At 40.5% G+C, this 11,128-nt stretch overlaps 1 protein-coding gene across 1 annotated transcript in view; it reads left to right on the top strand.

The window, feature by feature from the left end:
• Window positions 1-33: 33 nt before the first annotated feature.
• CLHC1 (clathrin heavy chain linker domain containing 1) overlaps window positions 34-11,128 on the top strand; it is a 40,202-nt gene continuing 29,107 nt past the window's right edge. The window contains exon 1 of the mRNA XM_044263970.1: window positions 34-57. The gene's annotated coding sequence lies outside the window, so the exon portion shown is untranslated. The remainder of the gene's footprint in view (window positions 58-11,128) is intronic.

Genomic DNA, 11,128 nt, shown 5'->3' with positions numbered 1-11,128 from the left:
GGTTCCCTAGTAACTATATACAAGCGTTGGAGTCAGTGTTTGGAGGAAGGGGTTCAGGTGAGGAGGGAGGATGGTAGAGGCGGAATAATGGTTTGAGGTGGAAACCAGACTAGGTTAAATGACTAAGAGGAAAGGTTAAGAAGCGGGCGAAGGGTTGGGGAAGGAGGGTATCGTTCACTCACAGACACAAGCGGTGAGGGGCGGGGGATCGGCGATGTGCCCTCAGTCGCTTTGGCCTCTGAGGGAAGGGAATTCATGTGGTCAGCTCCAGCCAAAGATAGGTAGTATTCAAAACCTTGGGTTCATCTTTTTCCAGCTGTAGCTCCTCCCCGTCTTCAACCCCCAAATCTGTCCCAGTCTGAGAAAGGTTCTGGGCCTGGTGTAGGGCTCTTTAGTGTGAAACAGGGTAATATGTTGAAAATGTTCGGAGTTTTCAGGTTTTAAAATGTAGCCATATGGGAAAGAATCCTGCAGAATGAGTAGTTGGTTGTAGAATTTCCAAGTCGGGACATTGGGAATGGTTGTGAAGGAAATCTTCCAAGGGGAAGAATTTGAGGGTATGTGCAGGGTTCTCTCCTAGGAAGGCTGGCCCATTAGAAGCAAGTCACACCTTCCTCAGGCCTTTCTCCACTGCACAGACCAGGGAATCTCTTCTAATGTACCCTCCCAATGTCTTCTCTATCTCTGTATGCCCTCTCCTTTGCAGCCCCAACCCCAAATTCAGGCTCTCCTTAATTTTCTCCTGGAAGAATTAATTCTCTAACTTCTCATCTGTCTTGTCTTTCTCCTTTTCTAACCCATCCTCATTTTTGCCCCCAGAATATTCTAAAAAGTAAAGGTGATTATATCGTTATTCTACTTCACCTTCAGGATAAAAATCCAAATTATTTAGTATGATATTCTGCCTCTGCCTCCCTTTAAGCCTATTCTGTCAAACCCATTACTCACTTTACACTTTAATGATTGAGCTAATTGAAGTTCCTAGCTTACCTCTCTTATGCTTTGGCACTTATGAAAAATCCATTTCTTTTTCCTGGAACCTTGTTCATCCCATATTCTGCCAACTTGTCTCCATCTTTACAACAAAACTTCAAAGGTTGTCTGTACCCACTGTCTCCAGTTTTCCCCTTCCACTGATTGAACCTACTTCAATTAGGTTTTTGTCCCTACCATTCCAGTGGAATAGCTCTTGTAGGTCACTAATCACCACCATATTGCTAAATTCACTGGTCATTTAATCTTATTTGATCTGTCAGCACTTGACACAGTTGCTTACTCTCTCCCTCTTTGAAACTTTTTTTTTCTTTTTTTAACCTGATTTCCAGGATACCTCTCTTACTTCTACTTTCCTGGAAATTTTCCAAGCTGTTTTGCTGCTTTCTCTTGATCTACCAGACCTCTAAACTTTGGAGTTCAACCCCCCCACCAAGGCCAATTCATCAGAACTCTGCTTTTTGACATTTCCCAGTTCATTTTCATTCTGCCTCATAACTCTATTTTTCTTTAAATTTTTATTTTAAGTAGGTTCCATGCCCAGTATGGAACCTAATGTGGGGCTTGAATTCATGACCCCAAGACCTGAGCTGAGATCAAGAGTTGGACACTTAATGGACTGAGCCACCCAGGTGCCCCATCCATCTCATACTTTTAAATACCATCTATATGCACATGACTGATAAGCTTATCTCTCACTCAGACCACTCACTAAGACTCTGCCTTTACATATCCAGTTGACTACTCAATACCTCTCAGACAAGCCCGAAGTCCTGATCTCATGAAATTGCTCTTCCCATCTCTGCAAATGGCTATTCCCATCTTCTCATTGCTAAGGCCAAAAACTTCATAGTCATCCTTGACTGCTCTCTCATATCCACATACTCTCTTATACATAGCAAATTCTTCTTGGCTTCATTTTCGGTATACAGAACACTTCTCACCACCTCTGCTATTACCGCTGTGATCTAAGCTGCCATTATCTTTTGGCCAGATTATTGCAGTAACCTCCTAATAGTTCTTCCAGCTTTGACCCTTGTCTTCACAGAGCATCAAGAAAGACTCTTTGAAAATGTCTGTCACGGGCGCCTGGGTGGCTCAGTGGGTTAAAGCCTCTGCCTTCAGCTCAGGTCATGGTCCCAGAGTCCTGCATTGGGCTCTCTGCTCCGGGGGGAGCCTGCCTCCTCCTCTCTGCCTGCCTGACTACTGGTGACCTCTGTCTGTCAAATAAATAAAGTCTTTAAAAAAAAAAAAAAAGAATGTATGTCAGCTATCACTCTTCTGTCTAAAGCCCTCCAGTGGCTTCCTATGTCTCTGAGAGTGAAACATAAATTCCTTTAAGTGAGGCTGTTGCTCCAGCACTGGCACGACAAGGCAATGTTCCAGCCCATTTTTTCTCTTGCCAATTCTGCCTAGTAAAAGGGACACCTTTTTCTAACTTGTGCAAACATGCCCCATGGTGGAACTGGTAGTGGTCCTGACTTCAAGGCCTTATATCCTATAGGATCTGGCAGCTACCTCTCTGACCTTACCTTCTTTGTCCCTTTCTCATTCTCTTCTGGCCCCACTGGCCTTCTTGGTGTTTGTCAGAGATGCTCTCCTGCTTTGAGCCTTTGGACTTGCTGATCTGTCTGCATCAAGCACTCCTCCCAGTGATCTTCAAACTACTTGTCACCTTGGCGTGCCTGGGTGGCTCAGTGGGTTAAAGCCTCTGCCTTCAGCTCAGGTCATGGTCCCAGGGTCCTGGGATCGAGCCCCACATCAGGCTCTCTGCTCCACAGGAAGCCTGCATCCTCCTCTCTCTGCCTGCGTTTCTGCCTACTTGTGATCTCTGTCAAATAAATTAAAACAAAACAAAACACAAAAAATAACCTAAAATGTCACCTTATCAGTGAGGGCTTTCTTCTCTCCCAGCATAGTGCCTTGTATAAAATAGCACCCTCCCACCTTCTTTCTAGTCCCTATTCCTTGCTTTATTTGTTTATATAACTTAGCCTCATGTGTCATCTGTATTTGGGGGTGTTGTCTGTCTCTCCGTTTGAATGTAACCTCTGGGAGGTTAGGGACTTTGTTTTGTTCAGTGCTGTATCTCTAGTGTCTAGAATAGTGACAGACACAGTAGGTATGCTTCCCCCAATTTATTGGATAAATAAATGCAACACAACATAAGCATTGCCCTAGGTGTTGTTCCATTAGATGTTTTTCCTGATGTTTCCCTGCCCACTCCCACAAACTAGTGAAGTGTCCCTCTTGGCTTTTGGAGTCCATTGTGCCCACCTCTGTCACACTACCGTCTCTGCTCTGTAGCAATGGGTTATTTAACTAGTCCAATAGACTTGACTGGGAATCTTTGTGAATTGTTTTCTCTGTATCCCTTTGTGTCCAATATGAATGAGTGAGTGAAAGGTCATCTGCGTTGGTTTATGTGACTCGGGCATTTTGTAGATGCTGAGAAACAGTCGCTTTAGCTGTGTTGTAGTTTGAGGCACCACAAAGTCATGTCTTCTGAGCAGACCACATTATTGCTAAGTGATTGTTGATTATTAAGCATTTTTTAGTACATTTTCTGCTAGAAACTGTACTGTGCACTGGAATGCATATAGGTAGGGAAGGATAATGGGGATAGAGAATATTTTGGCTCCTGCCTACTGGGAGAAATAGAGAATATAAACAGAACACTATTATAGAGTGGCCGAGTACTAATACCATGATAGAAGATATGCACAGTTCCATGGGAGAATGTAGAAGTTGACCAAGTTTAAAGGAATTCAGGGCAGCTTTCCTGGAGCTATATAAGCTGAGATCTGAAAAATGAGTAAAAGCCAACTGAGTAAGGATGGTAATAGGAGTGTTATCTCAGTGGGGGCAGGGAGTGTTGAGGATGGAGAGAGAGAATACAGAGATGGGAGAGAATCAATGCAGGACTCTCAGCAAATTCATGGCAAGGGCACAAAAATTTAGACAGGGAGAAAGATTTGGACTACCCAGTTCCTACAGGCTGTACATAGGCTAAGTGAAGGAACTTAGATTTTATCCTAAAGTTAATAGGAGGCCACTGGTATTCCGATATAACCACTAACTCTCCAGTGGTCACACCCAATCCTTCCTCCTTACACGATTGTCTTTTACTATCTGAAATCACATTGTTTATTTATAGTTTGTTTCTCCTACTAGATTGTAAGCTCAAAGGAGCCAAGAACTTATTTATTACTGAAAATCTAGCTATAAAATAATGCTGGCAGTTAGTAAACAGTAAAAATAAGTTGAATGAGTGAATAAGGAAACTGATTTCTCACTTGGGAAAACTGTTGATCCATTTATGGGTTTTTACCTTATTGGAACTACCTATTTTCATTTACAAACTGGTTTTTCATTGTCCAGTTCATCAGCATAAAGTAAATTAGGTCTTTTAAACTTTGGTAAGTATTTTGGTGTCTCCCTTCTCCTGCATATGACCTGTGGGCAGGATTTATAGGCCATGTGATTTTAAATAGCCAGATATCAATTACATCACTAAAACATGGTAAAATTGATCTAGACATTTACTCATCACAGCATTATAGTGGTAATGTTCAACAGTGGGGGGATGATTAAGTTAAGTATGGTGTGCTAGTCAAATACACAATTATTAGAAGTCTTTTTTTTTTAAGATTTTATTTATTTGAGCTGTGCCTGGGTGGCTTAGACCTTAAGCATCTGCCTTCAGCTCAGGTCATGATCCCAGAGTCCTGCATTGGGCTCTCTGCTCAGTGGGAAGCCTGCTTCTCCCTCTCCTACTCCCCCTGCTTGTGTTCCCTCTCGCTGTCTGTCAAATAAATAAAATCTTAAAAAAAAAAAAAAGATTTTATTTATTTGTTTGTCAGAGAGAGAGAGAGAGAGCGAGCGAGCGCACACAAGCAGGGGGAACATTAGGCAGAGGGAGAAGCAGGTTCCCTTGAAGCAAGGAGCCTGACAACAGGACTTTTCTCCCAGTAACCTGGGATCATGATTTGAGCCCAAGGCAGGCACTTAACCAACTGAGCCACCCAGGTTCCTAGAAGTCATTTTTTGAAAACTATTCAACAATGTGGAAAAGTGCTTTTAATATTGAGTGAAAAAAAATGAGGATACAATTTTTTTCACTGGGTGCCTGGGTGCTCAGTGGGTTAAGCCTCTGCCTTCGGCTCGGGTCATGATCTGAGTGTCCTGGGATTGAGCCTCACATCAGGCTCTCTGCTCAACGGAGAGCCTGCTTCCCCCCCCCCCGCCACGCCTGCGTTTCTGCCTACTTGTGATCTCTGTCTGTCAAATAAATAAATAAAATCTTCCAAAAAAAATGAGGATACAAAGCTGAATATAGAGTGTGATCCTAATTTTTGTAATTATAAAAACTGGAAAGAAATATACCAAAATATTAAATAATCATTGTGTTTGGGTGGAGGATTCTGTATGATTTTTAGTTTTTCTTTTCTTTTTTTTTTTTTTAAAGATTTTACTTATTTATTTGACAGACAGAGATCACAAGCAGACAGAGAGGCAGGCAGAGAGAGGGAGAGGAGGAAGCAGGCTCCCTGCAGAGCAGAGAGCCCGATGCGGGACTCGATCCCAGGACCCTGAGATCATGACCTGAGCCGAAGGCAGCGGCTTAACCCACTGAGCCACCCAGGCGCCCTGATTTTTAGTTTTTCATTAATTTTCTTTGGTTGATATTTTTCAAATTTTTTAAAAAAGATTTTATTTATTTATTTGACAGAGATCACAAGTAGGCAGAGAGAGAGGAGGAAGCAGGCTCCTTGCTGAGCAGAGAGCCCCATGCAATGCAGGGCTCTATCCCAGGACCCTGAGATCATGACCTGAGCCAGAGGCAGAGGCTCAACCCATTGAGCCACCCAGGCGCCCTATTTTCCAAGTTTTATAGCTGAATATTCATGGGTAAGGGAGAATTGGGAAAAGTTCAAATGTTTTGTCTTGCCAGATATTTTTCAGTAAGCCATGGGTTCTGTTTGGTGTTAATGTGAATGGTTTTCAGGAATCAACTTCTGTATTCAACTGGATAATGATTCTTTATTTAAAGAGCAATGGAATGTAGCGGCTTGAAACTGTGCTGGAAGAGGACTCTTACCTTTGATATCATTGATGGATGGATTTTAGCGGAAGTTCTGACTTCTTACTTTTTAGTTAGTATGTTTATTTTACAGATAAGAATTTTAATGAAGTTTATCATAAAATAAATTTGTGAGTTGTTTGTAGCTATCATGACTACCTGGGCCAAGTAAGCACGTGGGTAGAGAAGTATTTGACCTTGTTTATATCATTAGGAGGCTTCCAAACTGGTTTTCTCATGTGAAACAAGCAAAGTGGTAAACCTTCTGTTAGAAAGTATTGAATTAAACATAAGAAACCATCCAATCACATGACAGATAGGCTTGGTTCCTAAAAAAAGAGCTCTTTATTGACTGGTGTTTGGTATTTCTATCCCAGAGGTTTAGCACTTGACAGTAGAATAGTTAAGATCTTTTAATTCATAGGTTGAAGTATTTATCTCTGAGATAAATATTTTAATTTATTATAATTTTAAATTTATATTATAATTAAATTTCTATAAATTAAATTATATTATAATTAAATTTATATTATAATTTATTATAAACTTATTAGAAATGACTTGATTTATTTTAAGCTTCAAAGCAATTGATGGTCTTTTTTTCTTTCAGGCTTGCCAAAGGTTTGGTTTTTTTGGAAAAGCAAGTCAATGCTTAAGTCTTTTCTGGTGAACAAGTGTGCAGATTGTGACATATGTCCATTCAAGAAATAAATAAACATGCAGTTCTCCCTCCTATCATTAGTAGGAGTGACAAGGAATTTTTGGAAAGTATGCAAAGATACATAATCACAGAAACTGAAAGAGTGGGCTGTAACAAGGAAGGACCTGCTGATGAATATTACATCATATACCGAAACGTTTTTGATAAGGTATCAATGCTCATAAGATGAGGGAGTTTTCATGGGGTGGAAATGGTCTGTCTTGACAACTAATATTCCTGCCTCAGTAATATCACTGCTTGTTGAGTACACGGCATTTGTCAATTTTGAGAAGTTCATCCAGTGTATTGGGAAGGGATGAATGGGGAAAATACAGTGCTGGATTTCTATCACTAGATACTTAATGAGTGTTTTGATTGTTTTAGCTTGAGTACAGGCTGTCAGTTTTTTAGCAACAACTTAGTTGTGCCTTCTAATATCCTTTTGGTCTTTTATCTAAAAATATCTGATTTGTTAGGGATTGGGCTGCCAAGCAGGAACCTGCTAATTGTTGGAAGTTTTGGCTTTGATTGGATCTAGCATATTAAGTTGGAACCCTTTGTGAGTTAGAGGTCTTGATAGGTCCAGTAGGCAAGAGGTTTGACTGGACCGAACACTGGAAATAGAGGAGTTTAAAAAATGTTATGGCTTTACCTAACATTTGATCTTGCTTTTTAAGATTTTAGAAACACTTATTTTTCCATACAAACAATTGCAGTTTCCCCTTTGGTTCCTTGTTTGTTTTTGTTTTGTTTTGTTTTTACCTTTTTTTAACCTCCTTGGAAGATGCCCTGGCAGTTGAGTGAGTGGAATCAGCATCCTTTCCTCTTTACCCAGAAGAAATAATTATTTATCTTAAGAATTCTGTAGACTTGGGGTACCTGGGTGGCTAAGTGGGTTGGGCCTCTGCTTTTGGCTCCGGTCATGATCTCAGGCTCCTGGGATGGAGCCTCGCATTGGGCTCTCTCCTCAGCAGGGAGTCTGCTTCCCCCTCTCTCTCTGCCTGCCTCTCTGCCTACTAGTGATCTCTCTCTCTGTGTGTCAAAAAAATAAATAAAATCTTAAAAAAAAAAAAAAAAGAATTCTGTGGACTATTGGTTTCTGAGTAAAACAGTCACAGGCAAAATAGGAACTCAGTCTTTTGTTTAATTTTTTTAAAGATTTTATTTATTTATTTGACAGACAGAGATCACAAGTAGGCAGAGGAACAGGCAGAGAGAGGGGAGGAAGCAGGCTCCCTGCTGAGCAGAGAGCTGGATGCAGGGCTCTATCCCAGGACCCTGGGATCATGACCTTAGCTGAAGGCAGAGGCTTTGACCCACTGAGCCACTCAGGCGCCCCTTTTGTTTAATTTTTAAACAGTATACACAAGAATCTTTTTTCTCCTCTAATTAAAAACATAGTGCATCGCTCTAAGGAAAAATGAGCACAAAGTAGTGATTTGTACCTGTAAGTGGAATTAAGAAAATTGATGAGTATTCATAAGAGTATAAAATAAACAGTCTTTTCTTTTAAGTCATCTAAAAACACTATCTTTTAGAATTGGTACATTGGCAGGTTAGCCTCATTTTATATGTCATTATGATCAGTGATACTACTTTTGAGTCATTAAGGAATATATCGTATGACTGTTTAAAGGCAGTGTTTTGAGTGGTTGCATCAATATCAAGAATCATGCTGGGGCACCTGGGTAGCTCAGTGGGTTCAAGCCTCTGCCTTCAGCTCAGGTCGTGATGCTGGGGTCCTGGGATCGAGCCCCGCATCGGGCTCTCTGCTCAGCGGGGAGCCTGCTTCTCCCTCTCTCTCTGCCTGCCTCTCTGCCTACTTGTGATCTCTGTCTGTCAAATAAATAAATAAATAAAATCTTAAAAAAAAAAAAAAAAAAGAATCATGCTAAGATTCTACTTACCTGAAACCAGCAGAGGAAAGTTATCATAATGGTGGCACGCTTATCTTGGCATGCCCAAATACTGATACTTGTTGGAAGATTTTTTACATGAAGAGCTGTCTGCTTTAAATTAGTATAGCTCTAGTAAAGTCATTTTGGAGGTGGTGTTAGTTAATTTAATTCTTAGAAAAAAGACATGGGAATAAATAAAAGATAATATTTACATCTGTAGTCCTTTTCGCCCTATCTCCCAAGACTTCCATGTGGACTATCTGTCCATTGTACAATAATAAGTTGTACATTTGTGCCTTGTAAAGAATCCTGTTCTTCAGGACTGAGAGGGGTCTGAAATATAAGTTACTTGGTACTTAAGAGAAACTTTTCTTCTAGTTTCTCAATATAATTGGTCTTTCCTTTTTTTAAAAAGGATTTTATTTATTTATTTGCCAGAGAAAGAGCATGGCGGGGGGTGGGGGGGCAGGGAGTGAGAATACAACAGGGGGAGCAGCAGGCAGAGGGAGAAGAAGGCTCCCTTCTGAGCAAGGAGCCTGATGTGGGACTCTGTCCCAGAACCTGGGATCATGACCTGAGCCAAAAGCAGACACTTAACCAACTGAGCTACCCAAGGGTTTCTGATCTTTCCATTTTCATGTTATTCCAGCACATTTGATTGTTAAAAAGCTATTATTGACTGCCTTCTCCAATCTTCCTTCCCTTGGAAGGATCTAATTGGGCAATGATAAAAGTATTAACTTGCATCTCTGAGTACTTAGAATCAGAGAACAAATCCCAAATTCTGCTTAGAATCACACATAGAGGATTTTGCCAGTGAATGGTGCCTAAGTCAAGCAAGGAGGACCTGAGACTCCTGTAACAAGAATTGAGGGTAGGTTATAGAAAGAGCCAAATACTTAGTAAGCAAGGAAGACCAAAGCTAGGAAGAGTGAGCATCTATAGAAGAGGGTGAATTATGGAGGCAACTATCCTCTGGAAATGGCTGTTTTTTGTGTTTCTGGTAGCATGTACAGGTAGCCTGTGTCCATATATAGGAGCTGAGGTGGAATGACTACCCTTCCTCTTCTCGCTCAGACCCCTCTTACGAAGTCTCAAGTTTAATGCAAACCTGACCCTCAAACTTGAATGATGTAGAGCCAGGAAGTCCATATGGCAGGGTTAAGTAGGTTGGCTATAAGAGAATAAGGAGTCATGAGCGCTGTGGCAAAATGAAGAACCAATGCAGTCTAAAGTTCTAGCTGATTACTGCCATTAGGAATGGGGATTCATGTTGGTAGGTTTTCAGTTTTCAGGAGAAATGGAAATTGAGTTTTTGGTGAAATTTCCTACATTTTAAAATATTTCTGTGAGTCAAGCAAAATTGGATTCTACCTGTAGCATGCCAGTGTGTTTCCTTTCCTTTTATGCATTTCCTGTGCATTCTTGACAGTTCCTATTAGTGTTCTTCTGAAATTTGTGTCTTCTAGCAAGCAAGTATGGGAGCTGATTGTGGTGTCATTACAAGTCTGTTCTCTCCATTAACATACCCAAATTATATTGGATTGTTGTGGCATATCCTAGAGGCATGTGAAGTGGAAGATGGCCAGGAACAGTGGGGTATTTAATTTGGAAGACTACAGAGTAATCGCCTCTGTTTCATTAAAGGTTCCTGGGTGGCCGTCCTCCTGGTTTGGGTAGATGGGTAATAATGTCAAAAAGACAACCAGTATCTCCCATTCACATATTCTCTACTGATATTTACCACTGATCTCTTTGTACTATTTCTTGATAGACCAGATCTCTTCCAGAACAGATACTTTTTTTTAGATATTGTTTAGCTAACAGAAAACCAGTGGGGGATAACAGAGACTAGAGATGTAGCTGGAGTAGACAGCATAATATTCAGCTTTCAGGGAAAATTATGGATTGATCATATCTATTCCCTATACATATTGATCCCTTCTAAAATCCTCATATGCAGAGTTTGGAAACCATAAATTTTAAGTTTTTGTTTTTTAATTGAAATGCTTATTAATTATTTTTGTGTGGATAATGCATACACAAGATAGGAGTGAAGGAAGGAAGGAAAGAAGGAAGAAAAAAGAAAGAAAAGTAAAGACAAAGAAAAGAAGAGAAAAGAAAAGAAAACCAATAAAGAAGAATATAGATTGGAAAGTTAGGTCCTGTTAACCTCAAACCCTGCTTCCTCTTTGCTTCTTTGCAGGCACTCACTGTTTCTGTTATTATTATCCTTCTGGAGATAATCTGTACTTATACACACCATTGGAAACTACGAATATGTAGCAGGTTTTCTATAGTTGCACTTGACATCTCAGCAATAGAAATGCAACGGGGAATTGAGAGTATTAATTAACCAGTAGGAGCCAATAGGTTAGAAAAACAGAGAGGTGAAGGGAATCCAGGATTTTAAGGACTGAATGAAGCCAGAGACGTAATTTAGAGATAGTAAGG

This window comes from Neovison vison, chromosome 8 (genome assembly GCF_020171115.1).
Source record: "Neovison vison isolate M4711 chromosome 8, ASM_NN_V1, whole genome shotgun sequence".
NCBI classification, from domain to species: domain Eukaryota; kingdom Metazoa; phylum Chordata; class Mammalia; order Carnivora; family Mustelidae; genus Neogale; species Neogale vison.
This window is presented reverse-complemented; position numbering and strand designations above follow the sequence as displayed.